Source organism: Procambarus clarkii, chromosome 12, assembly GCF_040958095.1.
Source record: "Procambarus clarkii isolate CNS0578487 chromosome 12, FALCON_Pclarkii_2.0, whole genome shotgun sequence".
In the NCBI taxonomy this organism is placed as follows: domain Eukaryota; kingdom Metazoa; phylum Arthropoda; class Malacostraca; order Decapoda; family Cambaridae; genus Procambarus; species Procambarus clarkii.
Genome location: NC_091161.1, coordinates 27,603,875 through 27,629,058, shown reverse-complemented (window position 1 = coordinate 27,629,058; position 25,184 = coordinate 27,603,875). Strand labels below are relative to the sequence as shown.

The 25,184-nt window shown below is 41.7% G+C and overlaps 1 long non-coding RNA gene across 1 annotated transcript in view; it reads left to right on the top strand.

Annotated features, from left to right (window-relative positions):
• Positions 1–1,086: 1,086 nt before the first annotated feature.
• Positions 1,087–25,184, top strand: part of LOC123772959 (uncharacterized) — a 249,307-nt gene continuing 225,209 nt past the window's right edge. The window contains exon 1 of the long non-coding RNA XR_011228230.1: positions 1,087–2,333. This is a non-coding gene — a long non-coding RNA (uncharacterized lncRNA). The remainder of the gene's footprint in view (positions 2,334–25,184) is intronic.

The window sequence follows — 25,184 nt, the reverse complement described above, 5'->3', positions numbered from 1 at the left end:
CATTTCATAAGAAAAAAATTATAGTAAATATATTAATTCAGGAAAACTTGGCTTACTAGGCAAATCGGGCCTTGAATAGTAGGCTGAGAAGTGAGTTCTGGCTACTAGGTACGACATATATATATATATGTCGTACCTAGTAGCCAGAACGCACTTCTCAGCCTACTATGCAAGGCCCAATTTGCCTAATAAGCCAAGTTTTCCTGAATTAATATATTTTCTCTAATATTTTTCTTATGAAATGATAAAGCTACCCATTTCATTATGTATGACTATAATTTGTTTTTATTGGAGTTAAAATTAACGTAGATATATGACCGAACCTAACCAACCCTACCTAACCTAACCTAACCTATCTATATAGGTTAGGTTAGGTTAGGTAGCCGAAAAAGTTAGGTTAGGTTAGGTTACGTAGGTTAGGTAGTCGAAAAACAATTAATTCATGAAAACTTGGCTTATTAGGCAAATTGGGCCTTGCATAGTAGGCTGAGAAGTGCGTTCTGGCTACTAGGTACGACATATATATATATATAATATATATTATATTAAAGTGTCCATTGGGCGAGCGGAAAGTGAGGCCAGAGGGAAGAGTAGGCCGGAGAGGAACATTTGTAGATGAGAGGGAATAGTGCCAGGCCCTTGACCCAGCAGCAGGCCTTGAATTGTGGTATACATTCTACACCAAACCTGTTCACCCATGCATCAAGAAAGTCCGAACAACACCGGAAGTCCCAATCACCTGGTGTATTCACCTAGTTGTATTTACCTAGTGGTGCTTGTGGGGGGTTAAGCTCTGCTCTTTTGGCCTGCCTCTCAACTGTCAATCAATAAACTGTTATTAACTACAAACATTTCCCCCCCCCACACAGGAAGCATCCCCTAACAGCTGTCTAACTCCCACGTAACTATTTACTGCTAGGTAACAGAGGGCATCAGGGTGAAAAACTCTGCCCATTGTTCCTCGCCGGCGCCGGGAATCGAACCCGGGCCACAGGATTAGGAGTCCCGCGCGCTGTCTACTTGGCTACAAGCGCCCAGTGTGTGTGGCTGTTGGGGTGGGGGGGGGGAGGAGCTGTGCTCGGCGGGCAGGCTGTACAATTGTTTATGTATACAATGGTGTGGGTGGTGATTGTTGCGGGATGTTAGAGAGGTTGTCAGTGTTGTGGTGTGTGTATTGTGTTGGTGAGGAATGTGGTGTGGTGGTCATGGTATGTTGTTAACCTAAGTCTGCTGTTGGCCAGGTGTTTCCAGTATGTTTATGGGCCGTGTGTTTGCTATGAGGTGGAGGATCTCACTCGTGACGAAGTCGTCCCATAGTGGTGTAGATCCACCTCAGATAATAGGGTTGAATTCGTTGGAGCTTTTTGTTTGTGTTGGCTGCAAGCATTTGGGATATTCGGGCGTATGTTATGAAAGGACGAATTAGGGCATTAGACTGGTGTTTTTTTGTGTTTTTTTGTGCGTGGGTGTGTTCGAGTCTGCATAGTCGGGGGAGGGATTTTTTCCTATGGCTTGTTTGTGTGAGTGTATTCGTAAGTTATTATCGAGATTTAGGCCAAGTAGTGTTAGAACTGTCAATAAGTTGTCAATTTACTGGTAAGATGTAAAAGGCTTTTATGTTAATTAGATTCAAAGTTTTAAATGTAAATTATAAAAGCATGCAAAAGGAGACATTGCAATAATCTAAGAATATTTAGAAGGGAGGGGGGGGGGGAGGCGTCTAGCAAGGAGCTCCCCCCTCTCTTTAGGGGAAGGTGTTTATATAGTTGATATGACAGATGGAAAAAAAATAGCTCTTGAATCTGTAAATTAGGCAACCGAAAATTAGAAAGGCGGGGTCCAAGAGCTAAGAGTTCGACCCTACAGCCACACAGTAAATACACACACACACACACACACACAGGACGCTTAACACAGTAACTGGTTGCTGTACCTGGCCCCTGGCCTAGACCCCAACATAATAGTTACAGAAGGCGTTATGGAGCTTCCAAGCTACTAGGTGGGTGTGGTAGTGGGTTTAATGTCCTGTAGTGAAGTATGTGCTTTTAATACATACTCACACTTGCTCATACTTCACATTAATAGAAATAAACTCTATTAAAATTGTTGAAGTGACTTGTGAATTATTTATGTGTGAGGCGGCCTCATGTCAGGTGAGGTGAATGACGTCACAGGTAGTTGACCCATCAGGCCAAGCTAGTCAAGAGGCGCGGCGGGCAGTGTGGCGTGGGCCGTCGTGGGGAGAGGTGGTGCTCAGCGCCCGCTTCATTGGTTTTACTAAATTAGTCACCTGGACAGTCCTGTGCATGAGGTTACCTGCGCCAGACTTACAGGCAAGTTACTGATTACTGACTAGATGATTAGCTATTTTATCACATTGTATTATTGAGAAGAATAGTCTATATTTGCTCAGATTATAAATAAGGATAGTTACAAAGATGTTAATTTAGTTATTTTATATAAAGCTTTATCCCAGGTTTACTCATTTGTAAATATAATCATATTGAATAATATATCTTTGGCTATTAGTAGAGAATTTTACCTACCTGAAGACTTTTGGTAAAGCTTATTAAAAAAAAAATTAACTTCTAAAACGACTGATGAGAGATTAACGGTTCCATAACAGCCGCTCGTGTCTCGACTATATATATGAAATTGACCGTTCGACCAAAAGCAGGTGGGGAAAAAAAATACGATATTAATATAGTTAGATTCTGACAATTATAAAGTATTTCTTGTGAATTATCAGACTTCAATCCTTGAAATACAGACCAAAGACTTTTAATCTATCAACCGTCACTTACACCCCCCCCCCCACAATGAAACTAACCATCCTGAGTCAGTGTCGTCCACGCTGTAGCCAACCCCAGAGACGCCTTAATTAACATTAACGTCCTGTGTAACCAAGTATATTTTGTTGAATATAAGTAAATATTATTGTATATTTATATTGTCCATAGGTCTGATAGTTGAAGGAAATTATAGCACATGAGTGTATTCCAACCTGTCTCCCTCGCCTAATAAATAATAATGTATAATAGTTCACGTATCAAAAACCATTTTAAATAATTCTTGTGTTAAAATGTATGAACTGTTGTGGGTCAGTGCACAAACGAGTATAGACCGAGGACTCGTTAAATGTGAAGCGTTCTTCACGTTAATGTTTGGCTGCCGGGTTAACGACCACTTGGCCGTTGTGTTATGAACGGGCTGTGTCGTCTGAGGTTGGCTTTTGCCATTTCGTGGTAAGTCGGCACTTTAGTTCATCCAATGTCTGACCTGATCGATTGTCTAGCGGGATATTTCTTAAACTTTACATAAATGTGTTCAAGTTAGTAATTAGGGGTATTTAATATAATGTGTAATTTCAGGTATGTACGAGGGTTCATCAGTACAACGGCACTGCAGGTATGGTCAACCAGACCCAAGAAATTGGTCTCGTACCACGGCACAGCAGGTATGGAAGATTAAAATTTAGAAAAACCTCTCTCGGATTGCAGTTGGTCATTATATAGCGCATATATATATTCCCACATAAGTACAATAGGTGAAGGAAACACGTTTAATAATTGTGATAGTTTATACCTTGAAGCGGTGATCTTCTAATAGGTATGTTGTAAAGTACTCTATGCATTAACCACTTGAGTGGTAAACCATTCTTCTGGCCCGTAATTTGAACATTTAGTGGTGTAACATATGGTTAATGGCGAATCCCTTCACCAGTAGGCCAGCATCCCCAGGGAGGAATATAACGGAAACCTCCCATAAACTCACCCCATGATCATTCCTCCCCCCCCCCCCACCAGTAGAGACCGTCCCCAGACTTAGCCCCCCCACCAGCTCCCCGACCCCAAGCCCCATGTTAACCCTCATGCCCTCCTTCCCCAACTCATTCCCCACCCCAGGCCCTCCCCGTCCCCACACCCCATGTCCTCCCCCAGTATCCCCCCTACCCCCCCCCCCCCTTAAGCTCTACCTCCTACAACCTCCCCCTCCCCCCTTTCCTGCATCCCTGCTACCCCACTCCAGACTCCCCTTTCCTCCCAAACCCTGACATCCCCCCGACCTTTCACATGCCCCCTTCTCCTCCCCATCCCAAGGCTAACAGAGACCCTCCTAGCTTCCCCATTCAGGATCCCACCAGCCCCTTTTCACACCAGATCCCCAGGTCCACATTCCTAGGCCCTCCCACCCCCGGACACCCCTTGCCCCCCAATTCCAGTGAAACCAACATAAAATGAGGATGGAAGGAAGTCAGTTTCAAGGTAATGTACTCGAACATAGTTGGGATTACAAGCATGGCAAGTGAGCTTAGGGGATAGGGCACAAGGGAACCCGGATGTAATTGGGCTCTCAGAAACAAAACTCAGGAATTATAACGGATGTGGTGTTTCCCCAAGAATACACTGTAATAAGGAGAGGGAGGGAAGGAAGTAGAGAAGGCAGAGTGGCCCCTACTGATAAGAAAGGAGTGGAGTTTCGAGGAGATGGTTATCCCAGGCTGTGAGTGGTTCAGAAACTACATAGCAGGTACCATGACGATAGGAGGTCCAAGAGTAGTTATAGCAGTGATATATAACCCTCCACCAAACGACAGAAGACCCCAAACCGGAGTATAATAAACATGGCAGTCAACACCATAATTGCAAGAGTAGCCACTGCTGCCTGTAAAAATAAATCCCATCTGCTCCTCGGGGGGGGGGGGGGGGGGGACAATCATGGAAGGATAGACTGGGAAAATAAGGAACTGCAAGGAGGTGAGGAAACATGGAGAACCAAACTGCTGGAAGTGGCGACAAGAAACTTTTGGCCAGCATATCAGGGGACCCACAAGAATGAGAAGAAATGATCAACCAGCAAGACTCGATCTAGTCTTCACTCTAAATGACTCCAATGAAAGGGAAACTAGGTTTCGAAGCCGCTGAGAGAATGAGTGTTCTGATGTTTGAGTATTTGGTCAAAGAAGGGTTATTGTACACAAGGGCGTGCCCAGAAAACAAAAGGCTGCCATTCCGAAAGGAAAACTATGATGAGATAAGAAAATTCCTAAGATATAACTTGAAGCAAAGTTCGGAGGAAAGATGGCCCATGGCATGGACTATACCACACAGAAGTGAAAGGAGGCCAGACAAGTTCGTCCCAGTCCAAAAGAGAACAAAAATTTAGTCCAGATGAGAATCCCATGGTTTAATCAGAGATGTAAGCTAACAAAGTGCAAGGGCATGGAGAAACTGTTGAAATAAAAACACTAGAGAGCAGAGAAAGTGTGCCAGGAATGAATGTTAGGGTGTGAAGAGAGGCAGAAAGGCAATATGAAAATGACATGGCAAGTAAAGCAAAGATTCAACCTATATTACTGCACAGCCACAACAGGAGGTAAACAGTGAAGGAACAGGTAATGAAACTGAGGATGGGGGCAGATAGATTAACTACAAACGACAAGGAAGTGTGTGAGCAACTCGATTAAAAATTCCAGGAGGACTTCACATTAGAGCGAGGAGAAGTCCCAGAGATAAGAAATAATAAATAATCAGGCACTGCTAGAGGATCTTTGGAATACTAGTGGGGCGGTGAGGTAGCTTTTGGTAAAACTGAATGTGACAAAGGTTATAGGCCTGGATGGAATCTCACCATGGATACTAAAGGAGCAAAAGCACTGTGCCGGCCACTCTCCATAGTGTAAAACAAATCACTTTTATCAGGGGAGCTGCCAAAAATTGACTGGTAATGTAGTCCCTATATACAAAGAGGGATAGGCAGGAAGCACTAAACTTCAGGCCAGTGTCCCTAACTTGCATCCCATGCAAGTTGATGGAAAAGATTATGCGAAAACAGCGAGGGGAACATCTGGAGCGAAAGAACTTTGTAACACATCAGTAGCATGGGTTCAGGGATGGCAAATCATGCCTCAAAGGATTATTTCAATTCTACGACCAGGCAACAGAAATCAGGCAAGGAAGAGAGGGGTGGGCAGACTGCGGATTTTTGGATTGCAAAAAAGCACCTTCATGCAACAGGAGTAAAGAAAGTAAACAGTACCACACATGACTAGTGCACAAACTGATGATGCAGGCAGGAGTGAACGGGAAGGTACTCGATTGGATAACGGAGTACCTAAGCAACTGAAGACAGTCACAGGGAGGAGCGTGGTCTCAGATTGACGAAGTGCCACCAGTGGAGTTACACTGGGGTTCAGTCCTTGGATCTATACTGTTTTTGATATGTAAATGATCTCCGAGAGGGAATAGAATCGTTCCTCTCAATGTTTGCTGATGCAAAAATTGAGGAGGATTAAGGCAGCGGAGGATAGTACGAGGATAAAAGATGATTTAGACATCAAGGAATATGTCAAGGGGCAATACGACAAGGGGCCGGTTTCTTCCGATGCCCAACGTTACTCTGGTTTATGAACATTTCTAATGCCTCCCATATTTAACATTATGACTATAATGTTAAAGTTATGACTATAACACACCGGATACAGCGTCAAGCCAACCCTGATGACAGACTAACTCCACCATTACCACGGCACTAACCCTACACAGATTATAACGATGCTTGAGATGGAGGATGAGGGTGTGGGGGGGGGGGGGGAGGGTCCAGTGATGGCTGTGCCTGGAACTGGAGGTCCAGTGATGGCTGTGCCTGGAACTGGAGGTCCAGGGATGTGTGGCTGGGACCTGTTGATGCTCTTCATGATCAACAATAGTGTAAATAATCTTGACTCTCGGCTACAGAGAACCCCACAGAACGAGGGGTGAAAGTGTCTCCATACATATTTTCTCGTTTGTGCATGCGCCGCACATGGGACCGAAGGTTGTCGTGGCGAGCAGCACGATAAGGGGCAAAAAGGACACAACTGTGGTTTCTCACCAGTGTGCATTCTCAGATGTTGTATTAGCCTTTTGAGTTACACAGAACGGAACTTGAACATCACAACGATAGCACTTTCCTACACGATACTCTTTCATGTGCGCTTTCATCTCTCCTTCATTTGGTCTGTCTTTGCCACAGATATAACATGACACAATTAATATTGGTCCAAGGTAGCTTGCCTCGTGCGTCTTGGTGGCGTCTGAAGGCCTACTTCACAGTACACGCATAGTCACATAGAGGGCAGGTCAACTTCTTTATTGTACCTGTAGCGTTGAAGCGGATTTTTATTCTGATTTTTTTCCTGTGGGCGTCCAGCCTTCTACAATGTGGTTGAAGAGGGATGCATACTACCTATACATTGCCATAGTTGTAAAAACTGCAAAGTGGCGTAGTGCATACGTATTGCTTGGAGATAATTTCGGTTGGCTCGGGTTCATAGAGTTGGTGTTCCGTAGTTAGATGTTTACGACGGTCCCTCCCCCCCCCCCCTTGCGACACGCGAAGCCACTCTCTCCACATTCATAACCTTCAAATACTTCACCTGGAATAATGCTTGGGTCTGTATAATGAGTTTTTGCGTCGGTTATTACTTATGTTATCCACCGGTTTTTCCTCATCGCTGGAAACGTTCAAACATTCCTCGAACAGTGATTTGCTGACGACTTTTGTTCGAACCACAATGTTGAAAAATGTTCCACCCACGTACTAAGAATACAAATAATTGCCATCAGAGCCAAAACACACAACCTAACCATTGCCTAAATATGCACAGTATGCTAATATGTAACAATATTGTTTATTATATTTTATAATGCTTGTTTTTTATCACATAGACCAACCAGATCATAACTCTTACAACAGAGAATCTTGAAATGAACTAAGTCTTTTGTTTGGGACTTTACCTCTTTGTTGTTGTACCAATATCTTTTCTCCATTGTACCCATAATCGTTGTCTCTTCTGTAGCTTTGGTATCTTCGATAATTCCTTTGTTCGTAGTGTCAGTCATCAAAATCTAATACTCCTCCAAGGCCAATGTTACACTTGGCGGACGATCCTTGGGTTGCCTCAAATTGTGGCATCTGTTGATCTGGTTCCCACTTCGTGGGGAGAACCACGGCCTGCTCTGAGGGGAGGGGGAAGGTAGCCCCTGTTATGGAATATCCGTAAGTCATTGGATGATCTCTGTTGTAGATATAACTGCTTTGTTGTAGAACTGGGGCCAGATTCACGAAAGCACTTACGAACGTGTACATCTTTCGTTAATCTTTGTCGGCTTTGATTATATTTATTAAACAGTTTACAAGCATTAAAACTTCCCATTCAACTGATGTTATTGTTATAAACAGCCTCCTGGTGCTTTAGAGCTCATTAACTGTTTAATAATTGGAAACAACGTCGCCAAAGATTGAGAAAATGTACAGGTTCGCAAGTGCTTGCGTAAGTGCTTTCGTGAATCTGGCCCCAGGTCTTGATGACCAGGCGTCTCCCATTCTTAGCCTCTTGGTCTTGGCCTGTCGTTGTCTCCGGCCTGTTTGTCATCCCTATTTTCTTCACGCTTTTGTTTTTTCACTCGACAGATATATACCTTTTCTGCTGTATCCTGGGTGCCTTCTGGAAGAATCCTCGACAAGGGTACTCTTTGAAATTCTTTGGCAATATCCATAATTTCTCTGCTCAGAGTACTCGTTACATCACAGACAAGGTAAGAAGAGACTCCCTGGCTTCAGGTTCTCAGTTGATGCCGTTAATGGGTTCTGTCAACTCGGTGCTTGCTGCACGATACTAGCCGGGTAGCCCCTGTCAGTGAAGAAGTCCATCATTTGGTCTAGTTTCCCTTTGTCCAATGACCTTGACCGAATAGACAAATAGCTGACAAACAACTGACTAAACCAATGGCAATTCCATACACAAGTAATGTCAAGGTTTCATGATGTCCTGGAAAAGTAACATGGGAGGTTAGGAGACCCTCCTTAACGTGTGAGCGAACCTTACTTACCTGGGAGCACGTAATTTACCCTCTACGTTCTCTCCCTTTGAATGGAAGCACAGAGTTCCACTGATTTTTGTAATTTTGTTTGGTGATGTGAGCATGCAACAACTGCAATATCCTTGGCCAGCCCAGCCAGAGTGCTGACTGTAGATACCCAGCAAGGCAGACTCTTGGTCCCAGACCAGAGGATACAGGAGAGTGCACAGATGGAGATTACTTTATATACATCTGGTCAAGCTCGCTCGCTCAACTTAACGGTCGTGAAATTTCATTCTTTCATACCAGGACAAACTTGTCTCTTTACCCTACTGGGTGATGTAGTCAATCATAACTGTGCAGCCTTTTCTCTTGAGCTTTGCTGCCTATGGAATATATATTATAAATTTGGTTTCCTTGTAATTTTCCTTTCGCTATGCCAGGCTTTAGTTTTCTGGTCCCTTCCTTGAGCAAGTTATCCCTACTTTAAATATTCAAACGTCAATACAGTGATCACGCCTTCCCATGGGGCTCTGAACTTCATTCCCCATAAAAGTGAATCTTTCTGTGAATTCTAGGTGAAGTCAGGCTGGTTCATCATTATCTCTAGTCGTGTAAGGTCCTATTACATGTGGGCTTAAAAGTTTTCTTGTTGACAATTCCAATAGTTTTGCTCGCTCTGTGCCACCATACGGTTCTTGCATCTTTCCCTGAAGTCCTCATGATTAGAAGTCGCGATCGATTTCTAACTGGCGACAGTCTGCCCTTACTATAACTGAAAGTGCTGCTATGTTTGTCGTGATCTTGATTGGGTCTGTCATTTAATGAGGGTTTACATCTCCGTTACTCTTTGGTCCTCCGATCGTCATGGTGCCTGTTGTGTAGTCTCTGAACTCCTCGCAGCCCGGGATATCCATATCCTCGAAACTCCAGTCCTTTATCAACAGGGCCGCCACTCCTCCCTTCCTTCCCCCCCCCCCCCCCCCTGTAGTGTGTGATGTAATGTTGGCGCGAGTACACAGCCTTGTGGCACTCCATCACTACGGTCCAAGTAGTTAGTGTGTCGTGGAGGAATCTTGATTTCATTTTGGGGTTATCAAGGAAATATTTTGTCGAAAGTGGAAAGTCGTTAATATTTTTTAATATATTAGTCAAGCCAGGGTGTCGAAGGCTTTTTCAGAGTACTGACAAGTGATGCCTTGATATATTGTAATTAATGTATAGTTTTTCAGTATGTTAAGGTCTTGTTCAGGTCTGTTGTGCCCAACTCAGATTTTCAGTAGAGTCGCAGTCTGGGGGTAGTTTTGTGCTGCCCATATACATAAGAACGTAAGAACAAAGGTAACTGCAGAAGGCCTATTGGCCCATACGAGGCCGCTCCTATTTATAACCACCCAATCCCACTCATATACATGTCCAACCCGCGCTTGAAACAATCTAGGGACCCCACCTCCACAATGTTACGCGGCAATTGGTTCCACAAATCAACAACCCTGTTACTGAACCAGTATTTACCCAAGTCTTTCCTAAATCTAAACTTATCCAATTTATACCCATTGTTTCGTGTTCTGTCTTGTGTTGATACTTTTAATACCCTATTAATATCCCCTTTGTTATGTCCATTCACCCACTTGTAAACCTCTATCATGTCACCCCTAACTCTTCGCCTTTCCAGTGAATGCAACTTAGGCTTTGTTAATCTTTCTTCGTATGAAAGATTTCTAATTTGGGGAATTAACTTAGTCATCCTACGCTGGACACGTTCACGTGAATTTATATCCATTGTATAATATGGCGACCAAAACTGAACTGCATAATCTAAATGGGGCCTAACTAGAGCAAGATATAGCTTGAGAACCACACCAGGTGTCTTGTTACTAACGCTTCGATTAATCCAAGTGTCCGATTTGCCTTATTACGAACATTTATGCATTGATCCTTTTGTTTTAAATTCTTACTAATCATAACTCCCAGATCCCTTTCGCAATCCGTCTCCGCAATCTCAACACCATCTAGCTCGTATCTTGTAACTCTATCATCATTACCTAACCTCAGAACTTTACATTTATCAGCATTAAACTGCATCTGCCAATCCTTTGACCATTTCAAAACCCTATCTAGATCAACTTGAAGTGATAGTGAGTCCTCCTCCGAATTAATTTCCCTACCGATTTTCGTATCATCGGCAAATTTGCAAATGTTGCTACTCAAACCTGAATCTAAATCATTTATATATATTATAAACAACAGAGGTCCCAGGACAGATCCTTGAGGCACTCCACTTACAACATTTTCCCACTCTGACTTGACTCCATTTATACTAACTGTTTCCTTTGGTATAGCCATGCCCTAATCCAGCTTAATATAGCACCCCCAATACCATGAGACGCTATCTTTTTAATCAGTCTTTCATATGGCACTGTATCAAAAGCTTTGCTAAAGTCAAGGTACACATCACAATCCTTACCACTATCAACTGCCTCAACTATGCTAGAATAAAAAGATAACAAATTTGTTAAACATGAATGGCCATTTATAAAACCATGTTGCGACTCAATTATTAATTTATTTTTTCAAGATGAAGACGAATTTTATTTGATATTATAGATTCGAGAAACTTTCCCACAATAAACGTTAGGCTAATTGGTCGATAGTTAGACGCAAGTGATCTATCTCCTTTCTTAAAAACTGGTATCACATTAGCAACTTTCCAAAACTCTGGCACTCGGCACTCTTGATTTATTAAATATGGTTGACAGTGGGTCACAAAGCTCCTCTTTGCATTCTTTAAGCACCCTGGCAAACACTTCATCGGGCCCTGGGGATTTGTTTGGTTTGAGTTTTACTATTTAAGAACATCCTCCCTGGTACCTGCTAAACTCGTCAACCTGTCCTCGTCCCCACCCACATAGACTTGTTCGGCTGAAGGCATATTAAGTTCCTCTTTAGTAAATACAGATACAAAATATTTATTAAAAACACTACTCATCTCTTCATTACTATCTGTTATTTGACCTGTCTCAGTTTTTAATGGACCTATCCTTTCCCTAGTCTTAGTACGATATAACTGAAAAAACCCTTTAGGATTTGTCTTTGCTTGCCCTGCTATGCGAACTTCATAGTTTCTTTTTGCTTTCCTTATCTCTTTTTTTAACATTTCTAACCAGTTGTACGAATTCCTGTTCTAAAGTGACCTCCCCATTTTTAATCCTTTTGTACCAAGCTCTATTACCTATAAGTCCTAAGTCTCAAATAAGTGTAGTCTCCGTGGTGTAGTGGTTAGACACTCGCCTGGCGTTCCGCGAGTGCTATGTCATGGGTTCGTATCCTGGCCGGGGAGGATTTTGTGGGGAAATTCCAGGCAGCTAATCTCTTTTTCAAATTGACTTTAATAAAATAGTTATGTCTTATTTATTTTTCTTAGTAAGTTAGAATTAATTGAGTGGACTGTATATACTTGTCAACTGCCTGAAATCATCTTACACACTATTGAGAGGGACAATTGGTAGCCTAAACCACTTTATGACTCCTTCTTAAACTACTAATTGTTTACCTTTTATTATTATAATATACCACATATGGTGGTCTAATCTACTAGTAATAATTTCTAATTATGACTAATACTATTAAATTTGGTTTAGCTGTGCCAGTAGTGTGGGCCTGGTAAGGCGTGTAGGTGTAGCCTCAGATTGGGTGTGGCCCTGTGCCTCCTTGTGCCACGTAATGGCGGCTTGTGGGAAGGACAAAGCTTGGCAAACAATAGTAATGTGTATGAACCAACTGCCTGCACAGCTTGCTGCTCCTCTCACAATTTACCTGTATGGGATGCAAGTTATTAATCAAAGTTCCCTAAACATATCAATTACAGGTATGGCATGAACTGTGAGGGTTGTAAAATGGAGTACACGTACATTGTGTTTGGGGTTCACCCACGACCTAACCATCTACCCTACAATATTAAACAGTGCACTAGAATAATATACAATACTTGGTAGACGGATACAGTCGTTGTTGTAATGTTGATAGGCTATGTTGCTGGTTGTTTCACCAGCTCTAGAGCCAAATACAGTGTAGTGGCTGCTGTGGTTTGTTATGCGGGAGCTTGCTCTCCCTTTGTTATGATGCGGGAGCCTTCCTCCCAGTCCGGGCCAACGCCCCCATGCTGGTTCCTCTCTCAAAGTAATTTTACATTAACAAGGGAACCTAGCTACAAAACGGTGTTAATAATTATATTCAGTCTTGTTGATTACTTTTTTGTCTACTCTAGATACTAAACTAGTCTATTAACAATGTTTCATATTGTAAAAATACGATGACATCCATGACGTCACGGAGTCGATGACGTCACGGAGTCGATGACGTCACGGAGTCTCCCATTTTCCATCCTGAAGGGATTACAGACTAAGGGAGACTGTGTTGTGTGTGTGTGTGTGTGTGTGTGTGTGTGTGTGTCGGTTTCCCGACAGATTTACTGGGCACAATTCCTTAACTGTAGCCTCTGTTTAACGCAACAGTAACATGTGTACTTGGATGAAAAAACGATTCTTCGCGGCGGGGATCATATTCCAGGGACCTGCCCGAAACGCTACGCGTACTAGTGGCTGTACAAGAATGTAACAACTCTTGTATATATCTCAAAAAAAAAATAAGGTTCTTCAAATTATTTGTTATCCACTTTGGGTCATTAGTATTCGATCTATTCAATTTGTATGGTATACTACGTTCCTGTGCTTTGTTTAGAATATTCTTAAATAAGTTATATATTGAATCCACATCGAAATCCCCATTTACGTCGCCTATCGCTGGGTTCATGTCTCGCTCCAAGACCGGTCCACACCCCATACCCAAGACTTTCCAATCAATTTGACCCAAAAAAATTCTTAGGCTATTAACATCAGCTTTTCGAAAATCTGGCACTTTAACAGAATTTTCTCCTACTGGTCTATTCCATTCTATGGTAAATCTGATTTCTTTGTGATCACTGTTCCCTAGCTCACTCCCTATTTCGATGTCATTAATTTGTGTTTCCCTGTTAGTTAACACTAAATCTAAAATATTATTTTCCTGTGTTGGTTCCTTAATGTGTTGCATAAGAAAGCAATCGTCAATTAATTCTAGAAAATCTTCTGCCTCACTATTCCCTGTTTTGTTCAACCAGTTAATTCCACTGAAATTAAAGTCACCCATGACGTAAATACTGTTAGATCTAGATGCCCTAGATATTTCATCCCATAGATGCTTTGCTTCCATTCTGTCTAAATTTGGTGGCCTATATATAACTCCTATTATAATATTATTTGCTTTATCGTTTAATTCTATCCAAATAGTTTGTGTGTGGCTCAGTTTTGATTCCCTCTTTGAGACTACATTTCAAATTGTCCCCAACATATATGGCTACTCCACCTCCTCGTCTAATATATCTATCTGTGTGAAATAGTTTAAATCCATTTATTTGATATTCAGCTAATAGTTCTCTATTTTCTACATTCATCCACGTTTCGGTAAGTGCAATAATCTCTTTTTTTCTGTGCAGACAAGAGCATTTAATTCGTTAATTTTATTTCTTAGACTTCTACTGTTAGTGTAATATACCTTAAGTGAATTGTTATTTTGAGGCCTTTCTCTTTCCCTGATCATTTTGCCAATTCCTTTCTCCCACAAACACGTACTTTTATTACCTCCTTCCTCCAAATCAATTCCCATACCACTATCTACTAACAGTTTAAACTCAAACAAACACCTCTAACCACTTCTTCCAACGAGTTCGCAACAGCAACAACCCCAGCCCTGGATAGATGCACCCCATCACAAGCATACATTTCATTTCTTCCATAGAAGTGTTCCCAGTTGTCTATGAAAGATATTGCATTTGATTTGCAATATCTTTCCAGCCGGCAATTGACACCAATTGCCCTCGACATGCATTCATTTCCCACTCCCTTTCTTGGAAGAATGCCACACATGATCGGGGTTCCTCCCGTGCTCCTAACTAATTCAATGGCTGTCCTGAATCTAATGTTGTTAGTGGAGTACCTCAGGGCTCTGTCCTGGGACCTCTGTTGTTTATAATATATATAAATGATTTAGATTCAGGTTTGAGTAGCAACATTTGCAAATTTGCCGATGATACGAAAATCGGTAGGGAAATTATTTCGGAGGAGGACTCACTATCACTTCAAGCTGATCTAGATAGGCTTTTGAAATGGTCAAAGGATTGACAAATGCAGTTTAATGCTGATAAATGTAAAGTTCTGAGGTTAGGTAATGATAGTTACAAGATACGAGCTAGATGGTGTTGAGATTGCGAAGTCGGATTGCGAAAGTGATCTGGGAGTTATGATTAGTAAGAATTTAAAACAAAAGGATCAATGCATGAATGTTCGTAATAAGGCGAATAGGACACTGGGATTTATTAATCGAAGCGTTAGTAACAAGACACCTGGTGTGGTTCTTAAGCTATATCTTGCTCTGGTTAGGCCCCATTTAGATTATGCAGTTCAGTTTTGATCGCCGTATTATAGAATGGATATAAATTCACTTGAACGTGTCCAACGTAGGATGACTAAGTTAATTCCCCAAATTAGAAATCTTTCATCTGAAGAAAGATTAACAAAGCTTAAGTTGCATTCACTGGAAAGGCGAAGAGTTAGGGGTGACATGAAAGAGGTTTACAAGTGGATGAATGGACATAACAGGGGGGATATTAATAGGGTATTAAAAATATCAACACAAGACAGAACACGAAACAATGGGTATAAATTGGATAAGTTTAGATTTAGGACAGACTAGGGTAAATACTGGTTCAGTAACAGGGTTGTTGATTTGTGGAACCAATTGCCACGTAACGTGGTGGATGTGGGCTCCCTCGATTGTTTCAAGCGCGGGTTGGACAAGTATATGAGTGGGATTGGGTGGTTATAGATACGAGCTGCCTCGTATGGGTCAATAGGCTTTTTGCAGTTACCTTTGTTCTTATGTTCTTATATTCATTCTATAGTACGGCGACCAAAACTGAACTGCATAATCTAAATGGGGCCTTACCAAAGCAAGATATAGCTGAACACCACCACCAGGAGTCTTTTTACTAACGCTGTGATATATAAATACCACCAGACCACCAGTCGGTCAGGTGAAGTCACAGTGAGAGGTTGTGTTAACCGGAGCTCCTGAGTGTTGTTATATTATCATTGCAATATGGAAGTTGTAGTGAAGGACCTGGTGACTCTAGTGGGAGCCCTGAGGACAGAGTTGGACTCTCTGCGGGAGGAGGTGCGTCAGCTTAAAAAACAACGAGAAGTAACGAAGGAGGAGACCAGCAGTAAAGGGACCTCGTCTTGGAGAGTTGCGAAAGACAGGGGCCTTAAGAAGACTTTGATAAAGCCGCCTTCAAACGCCATAGCAACTTCAAATTCATTTGACGTTTTGGAGGACGAGTGCTGTGGAGAGACTGTGGATCGCGCAAAAGGGAAAGCAACGAAGAGAGAGGAAGCGCAGGCCCCTCAGAAAGTAAAGGAAGTACCTAAGCAAACATTAGTTGTGGGAGATTCCCAGATAAGGTATTTGGATAGAACGTTTTGTGCTAGAGATAGGGGGAACAGGTTAAGGGTTTGCTATCCCGGAGCTGGCATTGGTGATATTATAAACAACATGAATGATATTATGGCTGGTAATGGGAACAATCCCATTATTTGCATTAGCGTGGGAGGAAATGATGTTGGTCGAGTCAGGAGTGAGGAACTGATTCAGAGGTATAAAACAGCCATAGAGTTAGTTAGGAGCAAGGGAGGAATCCCGATCATATGTGGCATTCTTCCAAGAAAGGGAGTGGGAAATGAATGGATATCGAGGGCACTTGGTGTCAATTGCCGGCTGGAAAGATATTGCAAATCAAATGCAATATCTTTCATAGACAACTGGGAACACTTCTATGGAAGAAATGAAATGTATGCTCGTGATGGGGTGCATCTATCGAGAGCTGGGGTTGTTGCTGTTGCGAACTCGCTAGAAGAAGTGGTTAGAGGTGTTTGTTTGGGTTTAAACTGTTAGTAGATAGAGGTATGGGAATTGATTTGGAGGAAGGAGGTAATAAAAGTATGTGTTTGTGGGAGAAAGGAATTGGCAAAACGATCAGGGAAAGAGAAGGTCCGCAAAATAACAATTCACTTAGGGTATATTACACTAACAGTAGAAGTCTAAGAAATAAAATTAACGAATTAAATGCTCTTGTCTGCACAGAAAAAATAGATATTATTGCACTTACCGAAACGTGGATGAATGTAGAAAATAGAGAACTATTAGCTGAATATCAAATATATGGATTTAAACTATTTCACACAGATAGATATATTAGACGAGGAGGTGGAGTAGCCATATATGTTAGGGACAATTTGAAATGTAGTCTCAAAGAGGGAATCAAAACAGAGCCACACACAGAAACTATTTGGATTGAATTAAACGAAAAAGCTAATAATATTATAATAGGAGTAATATATAGGCCACCAAATTTAGACAGAATGGAAGCAAAGCATCTATGGGATGAAATATCTAGAGCATCTAGATCTAACAGTATTTATGTCATGGGTGACTTTAATTTTAGCGGAATAAACTGGTTGAACAAAACAGGGAATAGTGAAGCAGAAGATTTTCTAGAATTAATTGACGATTGCTTTCTTACGCAACACATTAAGGAACCAACACGGGAAAATAATATTTTAGATTTAGTGTTAACTAACAGGGAAACGCAAATTGATGACATCGAAATAGGGAGTGAGCTAGGGAGCAGTGATCACAAAGAAATCAGATTTAGCATAGAATGGAATAGACCAGTAGGAGAAAATTCTGTTAAAGTGCCAGATTTTCGAAAAGCTGATTTTAATAGCCTAAGAAATTTTTTGGGTCAAATTGATTGGAAAGGCTTGGGTATGGGGTGTGGGCCGGTCTTGGAGCGAGACATGAACCCAGCGATAGGTGACTTGAATGGGGATTTCGATGTGGATTCAATATATAACTTATTTAAGAATATTCTAAACAAAGCACAGGAACGTAGTATACCATACAAATTGAATAGATCGTATACTAATGACCCAAAGTGGATAACAAAGAATTTGAAGAACCTTATAGGTAAAAAGAGAGCTTGGTACAAAAGGATTAAAAATGGGGAGGTCACTTTAGAACAGGAATTCGTACAACTGGTTAGAAATGTTAAAAAAGAGATAAGGAAAGCAAAAAGAAACTATGAAGTTCGCATAGCAGGGCAAGCAAAGACAAATCCTAAAGGGTTTTTTCAGTTATATCGTACTAAGACTAGGGAAAGGATAGGTCCATTAAAAACTGAGACAGGTCAAATAACAGATAGTGATGAAGAGATGAGTAGTATTTTTAATAAATATTTTGTATCTGTATTTACTAAAGAGGAACTTAACAATATGCCTTCAGCCGAACAAGTCTATGTGGGTGGGGACGAGGACAGGTTGACGAGTTTAGCAGTTACCAGGGAGGATGTTCTTAAACAAATAGTAAAACTCAAACCAAACAAATCCCCAGGGCCGGATGAAGTGTTTGCTAGGGTGCTTAAAGAATGCAAAGAGGAGCTTTGTGACCCACTGTCAACCATATTTAATAAATCAATAGAGTCAGGCAGAGTGCCAGAGTTTTGGAAAGTTGCTAATGTGATACCAGTTTTTAAGAAAGGAGATAGATCACTTGCGTCTAACTATCGACCAATTAGCCTAACGTCTATTGTGGGAAAGTTACTCGAATCTATAATAGCAAATAAAATTCGTCTTCATCTTGAAAAACATAAATTAATAATTGAGTCGCAACATGGTTTTATAAATGGCCGTTCATGTTTAACAAATTTGTTATCTTTTTATTCTAGCATTGTTGAGGCAGTTGATAGTGGTAAGGATTGCGATGTTGTATACCTTGACTTTAGCAAAGCTTTTGATACAGTGCCACATGAAAGACTGATTAAAAAAATAGTCTCATGGTATTGGGGGTGCTATATTAAGCTGGATTAGGGCATGGCTATACCAAAGGAAACAGAGAGTTAGTATAAATGGAATCAAGTCAGAGTGGGAAAATGTTGTAAGTGGAGTGCCTCAAGGCTCTGTCCTGGGACCTCTGTTGTTCATAATATATATAAATGATTTAGATTCAGGTTTGAGTAGCAACATTTGCAAATTTGCCGATGATACGAAAATCGGTAGGGAAATTAATTCGGAGGAGGACTCACTATCACTTCAAGTTGATCTAGATAGGGTTTTGAAATGGTCAAAGGATTGGCAGATGCAGTTTAATGCTGATAAATGTAAAGTTCTGAGGTTAGGTAATGATGATAGAGTTACAAGATACGAGCTAGATGGTGTTGTGATTGCGAAGTCGGATTGCGAAAGGGATCTGGGAGTTATGATTAGTAAGAATTTAAAACAAAAGGATCAATGCATAAATGTTCGTAATAAGGCAAATCGGACACTTGGATTTATTAATCGCAGCGTTAGTAACAAGACACCTGGTGTGGTTCTCAAGCTATATCTTGCTCTAGTTAGGCCCCATTTAGATTATGCAGTTCAGTTTTGGTCGCCATATTATAGAATGGATATAAATTCACTTGAACGTGTCCAGCGTAGGATGACTAAGTTAATTCCCCAAATTAGAAATCTTTCATATGAAGAAAGATTAACAAAGCTTAAGTTGCATTCACTGGAAAGGCGAAGAGTTAGGGGTGACATGATAGAGGTTTACAAGTGGATGAATGGACATAACCGGGGGGATATTAATAGGGTATTAAAAGTATCAACACAGGACAGAACACGAAACAATGGGTATAAATTGGATAAGTTTAGATTTAGGAAAGACTTGGGTAAATACTGGTTCAGTAACAGGGTTGTTGATTTGTGGAACCAATTGCCACGTAACAATGTAGAGGTGGGGTCCCTCGATTGTTTCAAGCATGGGTTGGACATGTATATGAGTGGGATTGGGTGGTTATAAATAGGAGCTGCCTCGTATGGGCCAATAGGCCTTCTGCAGTTGCCTTTGTTCTTATGTTATCACACATCGCCGGGTTCGTCTTGTTCCAAGATTGGCCCACCCCCAATGCACCAGACTTTCCAATCTATTTGACCCAAAAAAATTTATTAGGATATTAAAATTAGCTTTACGAAAATCTGGCACTTGAACAATTTTCTCCTGCAGATATATTCCACTCTGCTAAATCTGATTTCTTTATCACTGTTCCCTAGTTCACTCCCAAGTTCGATGTCATTAATCTGTGTTCACTGTTAGTTAACACTAAATCTAAAATATTTCCCCACGTTGGTTCCTTAATGTGTTGGGTAAGAAAGCAATCGTCAACTAATTCTATAAAATCTTCTGCTTCGTTGTTCCCTGTTCTGTTAATCCAATTTATTCCACTAAAATTAAAGTCACCCATGACATAAATACTTTGACCTAGATGTTCTAGATATTTCATCCCATAGATGACTTGCTTCCATTGTGTCTAAATTTGGTGGCCTATATATAACTCCTATCATAAGATTATTTGTTTTTATCGTTTAATTCTATCCAAATAGTTTGTGGGGCTCAGTTTTGATTCCCTCTTTTCGACTACATTTCAAATTGTCCCTAAATTGTTTCAAAGCAATTTGAAACATTAACATGTAGAGTTTAATCATCTCAAGAACGTAACACTTACAGGATGTCAGACGAGTCTGAAAGCACAATAAAATCACATTGTGATGTATCAATCAGCAAATTAGTAAGAGCTTGTGAGTGTAACACGGGAAGGGGGGGTGTTCTCGACTTCTTTCCTTCTTCTCCCCCTCTACCCGTATTCTTTCTTTTTATTATCTACCAAGGGACCCCAAAACTTTTACTAAAGCCGACTCCATGCCACGTGGTCCCAAGACGATTGACCGACTTAGGATTCTGCAAACCGTATGACGTGACATAGGCTTTGAGCAAAACCCTAGAGTCGCCTCCTCCGCCACCACCAGACCAGTAACACTGAGCAATGATCGCGGTCTGGATCGATCATGCTAATTAATCATCCTTGGGGCTTGATCCCCACTATAACCGATATGACCTTGGAAACTTGAGTGTGGAATTAATTAAACGGGAATGATGAATTCCGATTCGATGTTAGAATCGGCGCCCAATTCAACTCTGCCTCGTGTGGACCACGTGCCCAGGACAATTTCAAATACATATAACAAACACATGGAAATAATGAAAATTCAGAATATTAACTAATTTATTAAAAGAAAAACTAAAACAAAATCTAAATAGTTATCACTCCCTACTTGACCTGAACGGCAATGAATTAACTATCCCTATAAGAACTCATAAAGCAACTCTACCTTGGGCGACCAGCTAGATGTTCGTGCTGTCGGGAGGCCGATGATGGCAAGCCACCTGCCCGAGTTGTTTCTCAAACCACACTAATCTGTCCTCTCTCTGGTCTTCCCCAGACTAGAGCATTGTATTGTTCTGCATCGCTTACCAAGTTACTTAGCAAGGTTTAAGTTATAACAATTAACCTCTGTTGTACTTAATTGATCCAGACTGGTTGAATTATTTTACTGAAGTTAAATTACACAAGCATCTAACGGCAGAGCTGTTCCCGATCACCACATGGCTATTTGACCTTTGAGAAATAGTGGACATGTCAACTCTGATGACCTATGACCGCCGGTCACTCCGCCTTACAACTTAGATCTGATTCGTGACGTCACTGATGGTGACTAAACTCAATAATTAGAATACTCTAGCTATTGTACCCAGTAATATTATACAATACAATTTTAATGCAAAATGAATAAAGGCTAATTTCTCTAAATAAGTGAATACTATAGGATGGTTCATTATACGAAGCTATGAACAAGGCGTCAATTATTTTCACCGCGAATTCCCTGGGGTCAGGTCCCGGGTCACCACGCGGGTCCAGCTTCCCATTCTCCCTTGTAGATAAAACATTCTCGATAATTCTTACAACCAGCCTAGTTTGTTACATGAGCAGGATTCGAACCTCTGCTCTGGGTACTCGCAAGGATCCGAGTTGCATTTTTTTGCCATGTTGTGGTACAAATGTTTAAGACGTTTGCTTGAGCGTCCCTAGAGCTTAGGTTCGACTCTTCCTCACGGCTCTTACTGATTTTCTCATGTAGGTCCAAATTTTTGGAAATTTGGCTTTGGTGTGGGTATTATTAGTCGGTATCCAGCGGTCAGGTAAGATACTATGCCTCAGACTTTTATTAAATAGTTCTAGCAGAGGATTATATTAGGGGAATTGAGGATGTAACTTGTACTTCCCGTCCTGGGATGCAAAGTTGCGAAGTAATGTCAATGATGGAAAAATCTGAGTCATGTTGCATGTAAAGTTGCAGGCATATGAAACTGACATTTTTGGACAGTTGCAAAATAGTACGATTAGAAGGGCATAAGTGGTGAACGAATTTAAAAGGTAACAAAAAATATTTCAAACATTAGGGAATGTTAAGTATGGTTTTTCAACTGCAGTTTTCACTGCAACATGCTTGGGAACGAGGGGAAAGGGGGAAATTGTTGAAGAATTCGAAATGTTTTATATCGATTCGTACAATAGATTATTTCGTACAGTGTAATTAAGGATTAGCAACACAAATCACAATTGCGTGATGCATCAAATGAGCAAACGTCGATTAAGGCAGCGTCTGGGATGATCTCGGACGTAGGTTCGAATCCTTGTCACAGCCCTTGTGGATTTGTTCAAAGGATTAGCAAGAGATACAGCAAGCATTAGGCTTAAGTTTCGGGAGGAGAAACGTTTAGGGAAGTGTTTCAAATTGTCAGTTTCAGTGAAGCAAATAAGGATTTACAAAGAATAAAAATGTAAAGGTTACTTTTAGGAACGTTTCAAATTGTGAAACAATTAAGGGTTTTCAGTGAGTAGATATGCATGTCGAGGTTAGTGCAAGCATGAACGAACGTTTAGTGGGTGTGAAATACAATAACTGTTAGCAATGACTTCCTTCCCCTTCAAGTAAGTGGAAAACCCAGTCGTGACCGTCTCCCTTTCCATTCATCAGCTGACAGTCGTGACTGTCTACCCTTCCATTCATCAGCTGACAGTCGTGACTGTCTACCCTTCCATTCATCAGCTGACAGTCGTGACTGTCTACCCTTCCATTCATCAGCTGACAGTCGTGACTGTCTCCCCTTCCATTCATCAGCTGACAGTCGTGACTGTCTCCCCTTCCATTCATCAGCTGACAGTCGTGACTGTCTCCCCTTCCATTCATCAGCTGACAGTCGTGACTGTCTCCCCTTCCATTCATCAGCTGACAGTCGTGACTGTCTCCCCTTCCATTCATCAGCTGACAGTCGTGACTGTCTCCCCTTCCATTCATCAGCTGACAGTCGTGACTGTCTCCCCTTCCATTCATCAGCTGACAGTCGTGACTGTCTCCCCTTCCATTCATCAGCTGACAGTCGTGACTGTCTCCCCTTCCATTCATCAGCTGACAGTCGTGACTGTCTCCCCTTCCATTCATCAGCTGACAGTCGTGACTGTCTCCCCTTCCATTCATCAGCTGACAGTCGTGACTGTCTCCCCTTCCATTCATCAGCTGACAGTCGTGACTGTCTCCCCTTCCATTCATCAGCTGACAGTCGTGACTGTCTCCCCTTCCATTCATCAGCTGACAGTCGTGACTGTCTCCCCTTCCATTCATCAGCTGACAGTCGTGACTGTCTCCCCTTCCATTCATCAGCTGACAGTCGTGGCTCGTTGTTATAGATTCGGCTACTCGGAACAAGTTCCAAGTAGCACTGGCTATGGTGAGTCCGTAACTTACCTGGCACAGGAGCGGGGCAAGTAGCACGGGTTACGGTGAGCCCGTAGTGGACTTACCTGGCACATGAGCGGTGCCTGAAAGCAGTCGTGACTGTCTCCCCTTCCATTCATCAGCTGAAAACTGCCCCTCCCCCCCGCCCTGCATCCTCCCCCTCTACGCATTTAGTGTAAATAATGTCTATGCATCACTAAATATCCTTACCTTACTCTTGTATGTACAAAAGCGAATTAAGTGTGATACTAGCACAAAGTATCCCTCGGTACGCCCTGTTAAAGCACCATTCACCTACCAGTGATCCATCGTCCTATTAATCCACCATTTATCTAACGGTTCATGCCGTTATCCACCACCTACCAGCTCCTCCATCTAACAGTGACCCATAGTACTACCTGCACTTTTTTCCTTCATTTTAGCTAGCGTTATGAATCGTGTGTTAAATCTGAAACCGAGTGTTAAATCATAAATCTCCGATGTAGAAACGAACACTTGAATTTGAGAATTAACATAACAATGCGTGTTTGATCTCACACAATGAAAATCTTTGTTTAACAACTTAAAAAGCCCTCGTGCACACAGGCAACCTAAGCGCTGGACATTCCTAGGCACACGCCCCAGACAACCGGGCCACTTCATGGTAAAACGATAGCACCCTGAGATTCTTCTGATCTATCGCGGGTTTCAGCGGCTTCCACTGAAGCCTAGGGGGTTCAGTAGAACCCAAGGTTGCAATCCTATGATCATATCATGGCCTAGTTCTATGGTGCGTGTGCCTGGAAATGCCCTGCGCATAGGTTCGAATCCTCATCACGTCAACTTATTCTCATTGATACATCACATTAGTGTGATGGCTCTGTGTATCAGAGGTACATATCCAACTGGGTGGGAACTCAACCATCTCGAGGGGAACCTTTTCTTAACACTTGGACTTGCCTCATTAATATAGCTTCTCTCCCCAAATTTCAACGATGTACAAAAGTTCCTGTCAAGATACTGATATCAACTATGTATAACAAAGAACATTTAATACTATACAAAGTGTTTAAATATGCTTTGATAAATAAGATATTAACGCTATACTTTGTCTCCTGAGGACAACTCGTCCAGTGTTAGGACACGCCAGTGATTGGTCAGGTAGACTTCGTCTCCAAGATTCGTCCTTCAACCGGTTCAGGCACTGACAGTCACATTTATGTGGACTATGATGCATGGACAAGTCACAATGGAAGACAATTCAACACACAAATAGTACGTTCTTGAAAATCGAATCCACATCCATGTGTAATTATTTACACAAGATGGTGGCTGTGACCACAGATGGGTGGCCACTGCGGTCAAGCACTTACAGCTGCCCGAGGTTCAGGAACCACCAGGAGGATGATGGTAACGTTTGTACCTGTAGTACTGAGGCTTGAAGCTGCTAGAGATTACTGGTGGCGTACACAGTCGGGGACACGTGTAAGAATATGGTACCTGGCTCCCCTCGCTACTCTGGTAGACAATCCATGCA